Raw genomic sequence first — 8,346 nt, 5'->3', positions numbered from 1 at the left:
GTCAAGGACTCGATAACCTTGAGAAGAAGGAACAGCTTTTGTGACAGTCTCAAAAATGGCAACTGGGGGACTAACCAAGATGGTCACTTCAGTGAAGTACTGTGGGAGTATCTGAATCGGACACGTCAGTGCAGTCTCAATCAAAGGGTGGGAAACAGATAGCTTCCCTGTAAGATGTGGAGTCAGGCAGGGATGCCCTCTCTCTCCTGCCTTGTTTGTGTGCTGCATAGAGCCATTTGCCGAGTCCATCAGGAAGGATGCGAGCCTGAGAGGGGTGACTATTCCTGGCAGCGGGGGCCTGCAGGTTAAGGCCTCCCTGTACATGGATGGCATCGCTGTTTTCTGCTTGGATCCGCTGTCCGTGCGTAGACTCATGTGCATATGTGACCAGTTCGAACGGGCCTCGGGGGCCAAGGTAAACCGAAGCAAGAGTTGACTGGGCTGACCAATCCTCGATCCCCTTCACCGTCAGGACCGACCACCTGAAGGTGCTGGGTATTTGGTTCGGGGGGGCTGGGGCGTGCGCCAAGTCTTGGGAGGAGCATATCAGCAAAGTGAGGCAGAAACTGGGCAGATGGAAGCTAAGGTCACTCTCCATCTCGGGAAAAAACCTGGTCATCAGGTGTGAGGCACTGTCATTGCTATTATATGTGGCACAGGTCTGGCCTATTCCCAGAACCTGTGCCACTGCAGTCACCCGGGCCATCTTCCAGTTTATATGGAGGTCAAAGATGGACCGGATCTGAAGGGACTCGCTGTACAAAGATCTGGGCAACAGGGGAAAAAATACACCCAATGCCACCCTCACCCTGATGGCCACGTTTGTGTGTGGTTGCATCAAGCTGTGCGTGGATCCCCAGTATGCAAACACCAAGTGTCACTACGTACTGATGTTTTACCTGTCCCCGGTGTTGCGAAGGATGGGCCTGGCCTTGCTGCCGCAGAACACTCCGAATAGTTGGACCGTTCCGTATCACCTGTCCTTCGTGGAGAAGTTTATAAAGAAACACACCTTTGACCACAAGTCCATCAGGAAGTGGTCAGCACGTAGTGTCCTTGAGACCCTTCGGGAAAAGGAGAGGGCGGATCCTATCAAGCAGTTCCCTAAGCAGACTGTCAAAGTCATTTGGCAGAATGCCTCATCACCAGAACTTTCCAACAAGCACCAAGACATGGCCTGGCTGGTGGTGAGAAAGGCTCTGCCTGTGAGATCCTTTATGCACGCCCGGACTCTCATCTGCACCGCATTCTGCCCTCGGAGCGGCTGCGGGGGGGACGTGACTGTCACACACCTCCTTCTGGAATGTGCCTATGCAGAGGAAGTCTGGAGAGGAATGCAGTGGTATTTGTTGAGGTTCGTCCTGAGCAGCGCCGTGACGTGGGACTCCGTGCTCTATGGTCTGTTCCCCAGGACGCACTCCGAGATGAACATCAACTGTGCCTGGAGGATGATCAACTTGGTGAAGGACGCTCTCTGGGCGGTCCGAAACCTGTTAATCTTCCAGCTGAAGGAGTTGACCCCGACTGAGTGTTGTGGACTGACACATTCCAAGGTCCAGGACTACGTGTTGAGGGACGCGCCGAAGCTTGGGGCAGCTGCCGCCAAGGCGCGGTGGGAAAGACCACCGTGTAACATCTGCCTGCCTAAGAAGAACAGAGGGGCCCACGTAGTCATTTGGGCTCCACTGACGCCTCAGCTCAAAATGTAATCATACTGACCTGTAAATAGGAATGATTACTCTCTTTCGGTATGCAAAGAAATGGAATGTTTACTTATGTACGGCATGTCCAGTTGTATAGATCAAAGTATTTATGAATAAAGTATATTTTTGAAATTTAAAAAAATCTGAATCGGACACGTCAGTGTAGCACTGAGGGAGTAACCTACACCAATACTTCAGTGTAGTACTGTAGCAGTATCTGAGTCAGACATATGAGTGTAACATTAGAGGAGTAACCTAGACCAATACTTCAGTGTAGTACTGTAGCAGTATCTGAGCTGGATATGACAGTGTAGCACTTGAGGGAGTAACCTAGGAGGTCACTTCAGTATAGTACTGTGGGCGTAACTGAGCCAGACAGGTCAGTGTAGCACTGAGGGAGTAACCTAGGCCAATATTCAATGTATTACTGAAAGAGCGATGCATTGTCAGAGGTACCATTATCTGGGTGACATATTAAGCCCAGTTCCCACTTATCCTGTCAGGGTAGGTGCAAATGATTCCTTGGCACAATTTCAAGATGGACAAAGGAGTTATCCCTGGCAACCTGATTGATAGGAGAAAGTGAGGACTGCAGATGCTGGAGATCAGAGTTGAAAAGTGTGGTGCTGAAAAAGTGCAGGCCAGGCAGCATCCAAGGAGCAGGAGAATCGATGTTTCGGGTATAAGCCTTTCTTCAGGAATACCTGATTGATAGCCACTTTAAGTACTGGTTGAAGAATGACTAACTTGACCATTTATGTCTTTATGAAATCTTACCATGCAGAATTGGCTGCCACATTTCCTGTATGACTACAATTCAAATTATATCTTAGCTGTAAAGAATTTTAGAGAAATCTTCAACTCCTCATTCTAGGGTAGCCATGGGAATTGTATTGTTCCACAGTTTTGTGACAGCACCATTATTCTGCATGATAAATGGAGTGGTTTTAAGCAGCACAGGTTTAAAAATTGGACAGGATGATCAGTTTTATTTTGAAGCAACTCTGAGTTAAAAATGGCTTATAAATCTAAAATATTGAGTTTGCCTCTCCAGAGTACTTCAGCTTGGATACAAAAGTTGTTACTTGTCACAATTTTAATCAATAAAAATAGCAGAGCCTATTTCAGCTGAAACCTTTTCATAAACCTTACACAAATATAACAAGATACTTGTAACTTATTTGGTTGGCAAGCAGTGTTTATGGCCTTCCACCATCACTAAGAGAGGCAACAGCAGCCCCCATAATAAAAAATAATCTAACTTCAACATTCAATATCACAATCAAAAGTAAATTAAAACCCAAGGATATTTTTAGGAGCCACAAGTTGTTATCGGGAAAGCCAGTTGGAGAAGGTCGATGCTCGTATTTATTGACAGAAGTAAACATTATAAGTTTGCACCTCCTAATTCAATCTGTCAACATTTTTTTTTAAGTGTCTGTTAATACGTGATCAACTGAAATCCCAAATCATGCCTACTATCAGCATGGAATGCATTACAGTGGCTCGGTGGTTAGCTCTGCTGCCTCGTGACACCAGGGACCTGGGTTCAATTCCGCCCCCAGGCAACTGTCTGTGTGGAGATTGCTCGTTCTCCCTGTGTCTGTGTGGATTTCCTTCAGGTGCTCCGGTTACCTCTCACAGCCCAAAGGCTAGGTGGCTTGGCCATGCTAAATGCAGGGATAGGATGGGGGAGCAGGACTGGTGGGATGCTCTTTGGAGGGTTGATGTGGACTTGATGGGCCAAATGGCCTGCTTACACACTGTAAGTATTCTGTGAAAAACCAAATAATTTACAATTAACACTGTGTTGAAGCTTTGGTACCATCCTAATATGATTTGTGAGAATGGATGCAAAGAGGCTGTGATATAAGCAGCAATATAATAATTCATTAGCTTATTGTTTTTATTAGTTTCTCTTTGGGAAACTCTCAATGCTTTAAAGGCACAGCTTTTCAAGGATTTTCCATATGCCCAAGCACCCTTCATAATAGAAAACTCTCTCTCATTCCTGATGAAGGGCTTATGCTCGAAACGTCGAATTCCCTATTCCTGAGATGCTGCCTGGCCTGCTGTGCTTTGACCAGCAACACATTTTCAGCTGTGATCTCCAGCATCTGCAGACCTCATTTTTTCACCCTTCATAATATAAAGCTACCAAAATCCATAAAGAGTCAGCTTTCTGAATTGCCATATTCATATAAAGAGACAAACACTTAATTTTAGTCTGTGTAATGAGGGCTTCATGAAGAATGACAAAGCTGAAAGCTAGGCAAGGAATAAATTGTACTGGAAGAAACATTCTCAAAGAGAAATGAGCATCTATTCAAAACTCTGTCATTGATTTGGATTTAATTTCATGGGGATAAAGTTCATTTCACAACTACAATTGAGCTGCGCTTTGCCATCAATCAGAAGCTGCTTTCTCAATATATAGGTGTCAATTTGATGCCTGAGTAGATTAATACCAAATAGTGTGAGATCCCCATCATTAAAGTCTTCACAAATTTCTTTCGGTCGTAGCACTCGGAACATTTTTGACACTACTTTATTCATCCATGGAATTTGGGCATCATTTATCACCCATCCCTAAATGCCCAGAGGTTAGTTAAGAGTCAACCACATTGGTGTGGGTCTGGAATCACATGTGGGCCAGACCATGTAAGGATGGCAGTTTCTTTCCCCAAAGGACATGAGTGGACTAGATGGGTTTGTCTCAAACAATTGATTCATGGTCATCATTAGATTCTACCAACTTTTTTTAATTGAATTCAAATTCCACTCATCTGCCATGGTGGGATTCAAACCAGGTCCCCACAACATTACCTAGGTCTCTGGATTAATAGTCTCAAAATAATACCACTAGGCCATTGTCCCCTTCTCTAGGGCAGGTCTAAGGCCTCGACAGCATCACCAGAGGAAGGTTCAGTAGTGACATGCCATCATTCCTAGAATCTCAATGTGGGACTTATTCTAAATCCAAGGATCTGATTTGATGTTATCCAGATAGCTCATTGATTATAACTATGACTCAGGCCTAAAAGGTTCCTTGAATCGCCTGGAATCCAATCTTTGTATGAAGTGTGAGTTGAAAGTTAGAATAAAGAATTATTATTATCTACCTTAATTCAAAATTAGTGCTGAGCAGCAGAGAGTGTCATTGCTGGTTAGATGCTGATTGAGGAACACAGTGGTCAATCAGGCTCTGTGACTCTGGGGCGGCATGGTGGCTCAGTGGTTAGCACTGCTGCCTCACAGCACCAGGATCCAAGTTCACTTCCAGCCTTGGGCAACTGGCTGTGTGGAGCTTGCATATTCTCCCATGTCTGCGTGCGTCCCCTCTGGGTGCTCTGGTTTCCTCCCGCAGGCCAGGTGAATTGGCCATGCTAAATTGCCCATAGTGTTAGGTGCATTATTCAGAGGGAAATGGGCCTGGGTGGGTTACTCTTCGGAGGGTCGCTATGGACTTGTTGGGCAGAAGGGCGTATTTTCACACTGTAGGGAATTTATTCTAATCTTTTGCTCTGAAAGTGTCTGTGAACAAAGAACTAAATGTGATTAAACTCATTTAATATTTTGCCTTTGGGGATCACAATGAAACAATTTGGGGTTCAATGTTTCACACAGATTGTAGGATTCATGTCTAAGGTATTATTATGTGCAGTCATGTTGCTTTATGTCTTCCTTCAAACAATCCTTCATGAATTGCAAACGTTTTCACTTCATGCATGAGCAATTGATGTGCAATATTAACCGTGGAAGTTAACATCTGGCAGCAACTATGAAATTTGTATGTTAGGGTGATGTATTAATGCCGATATAGCAAGTTGAAGGCTAAGGGACAGTTAGGCCCTTTATAAGTATGCGATCCACGAGCTGCTTATGATCCACTAACTAAGTTACAGCTGTTTTCCATCTCTCATGCTGCAGCCATTGGGGATGTAGCTTATCTAGAGGAGGTAAAGGAAAATCTGAGACAGGCATTATGGAATCATACTAAGTTGATAATTACTGTGCCAAACGAAAAATACTGAAAATCTGAAATAAAGTAGGGAGTGTTTAGCTAATGTGATTTTTAATTTGCCATTAGTTATCCTTTGTATTAATATTATTGTGATTTACACTAACGTTGAGTTTGTGATATAGCCACTTTGGTCTTTCTGTACTGCAGAGTTCGTCAAATTCAAGAAATATGTCACTTAAACCCATGTACTCTATTTGTACTGATAGAACAGAGTTGGGTCTGTTCCACTGCAATGAATGAGTCTCATTGTGTTTCAGAAACCCCACTGCTACATCAGTATTCACTTTCCTTCCTGTTGAAAGCTTCATGTCGCAAACACCCTGAGCTTTCATGTCTTTTTGCTTGACCAGGCAACAGAAAAGTTCGGGTGTTTCATAAAATAACTGAATTCAATTTTGCAGTCAATCATCACCAATGTTTCGAGAAAAGATTGTGCAGCTTTGTGCATGTTGCTAAATTTAATTTTTGCGTGTGATTTCATATGAAACTGGAAATAATACTGTCTCCAACCGCAATAAACATGAACAGCTGCTCTGCTATAACAGGTTAGCCATTTCCTCAGAAAGCTTTCTTATTGGCATGAATACTGAAATTCAGTTAAGCACTCCCTGTAGCATCTGCTATATTAATATTTTGACAAATTATGCAAAAAAAAAGAAAGCCCAGGTCATCAATATGAAGAATGTTTGGAGTCTAGCAGCACATATTAATTTTGAGTTAGAATGAAGTCATTATAGACCTTAGTGGAATGCTTTTCAGTAAACATGCACTTTTTTAAAAGCAAAATCTTGAAGGTATATTTGCTATTTCTTTATGTAAGTCAGAAAACAACTTGGAATGATATAGTCTTCCTATCAGAAGTGGAATTTTCTGTCAAAGCAATAATTTTTGCTAAGAGATTACTCTCCAAAACCAAGCAGCATTTCACACAGTTTAGAACACATCTGGATCTCCACTAACAATGCTCATCCTAGCTTCAATTACATCCATTTATTTTCCATTCTTGGAGAATACTATTTGTTCTGCAGACCCCAGCACATAGATTTCAACATGGATATTCTGGATTACAGTTCTTTCAATAAACATTCTCCACTCCATCCTTTCAATCATTTCCAGTCATACAACCTAATTTGCACCTTCTGTGGTTATCATATTCACTCTCCACTGCCCCTGCTTCACCATTGGAAAGAACATCTCTAACCTTCATGGTTCTTTTCTCTGGCATTTTCTCTATCTATCCACCAATATCTCTTCCCATCTTCAAAGGTTTCCTCATAAACTATAACCTGAATCTTCCCATTTTCAATTAAAATGCTTTTTTTTTCTCTGTTGCTCTCAGTCCGGCATAGTTAGCAACCACTTTTCTCTTGTCCTTCACCTTAATAATTATACACCCAGACTCTTTTTGGTCTTATTCTTGTGCAAACTCCATCATTATTTTCATTCTGGGTCAGTGTACTTCGGTATACACTATGGAGCACTATCAAAATGCAGACTGACTAACACTCTGCAAACAATCATCTCTGTCTCCCTTGATTTAGATTTTGTTACATTTATAGTCAAACACGTCATTTGTTTTGTTATTGGCACATTAACTCCGTTTAGAGTCAATTAAACATAACCTCCTGGGTCTCCTTTAACATTCTATTTTGATTTGCTAATGCCACGGTGGCTTAGTGGTTTGCACTGTTGCCTCACAGCATCCAGAACCCGGGTTTGATTCCAGCCTCAGGTGACTGTTCATGTGGAGTTTGCATATTCTCCCCGTGTCTGTGGGGGTTTCCTCCGACAATCCAAAGATGTGCAGATCAGGTGAATTGGCCATGTTAAATTGCCCATAGTGCTAGGTGCATGAGTCAAAGGGAAATGGGTGTGAGTGGGTTATTCTTCGGAGGGTCAGCAAGGACTTGTTGGGCCAAAGGGGCTGTTTCCACACTGTAGGGAATCTAATCTACTAATTATGAGCATGACCCCCTCCCCACCCCTGCACTTTTATCATTGCTTCTTTTTAGTCAGTTTCTTCTCTATTACCAGGGTTTACATTGAATCTTCGCATCTTTGCGTTTAACTAAGAGCATTTCATGTGGAACTGCGTCAAAAGTTATTTGGAAGTCAAGGTACACCATGACAGAGTGCCTAGCACAGGCCACATGGCTTGTCACTACTTCAAAGTAATAGATTAGGTTGATCAGGCAGTCACTTCCCCTTCTGAATGCATGCCGATTGGTTTTTGCTGTGTTTTCATTTACGGAAGATCCATAATTTTGTTCCTAATGATAACTTTTATTTTATTTTTGTGAGTCTGTTTTGTTACTCTCTTGGAATAAACACCAATCTATTTCCAATCTAGTGTCCATGGCCTTTTAATAATGATGGTCAGCATCTCTCAGATTTCATATTTATACTTATTCAGCATTCGAGGTAGTATAAACACCATTTATCTCTGGAACTTTAATTTGTTTAAAAACCTTTTTTAACCTTATCATTTTCATCTTTCTTGTGTCAAAAGCATTTTACTTAGGCTATTTCCCCTTGGACAAGGTATGTTGCTCATATCTTCTGTTGTGAATATTTGGAAATATTAATCCTTTGGATTATTTATCGTTTCGTCTCATTCTC

This window comes from Hemiscyllium ocellatum, chromosome 30 (assembly GCF_020745735.1).
Source record: "Hemiscyllium ocellatum isolate sHemOce1 chromosome 30, sHemOce1.pat.X.cur, whole genome shotgun sequence".
NCBI classification, from domain to species: domain Eukaryota; kingdom Metazoa; phylum Chordata; class Chondrichthyes; order Orectolobiformes; family Hemiscylliidae; genus Hemiscyllium; species Hemiscyllium ocellatum.
The sequence above is the reverse complement of the archived record's forward strand: the minus strand, read 5'-3'. Positions refer to the sequence as shown.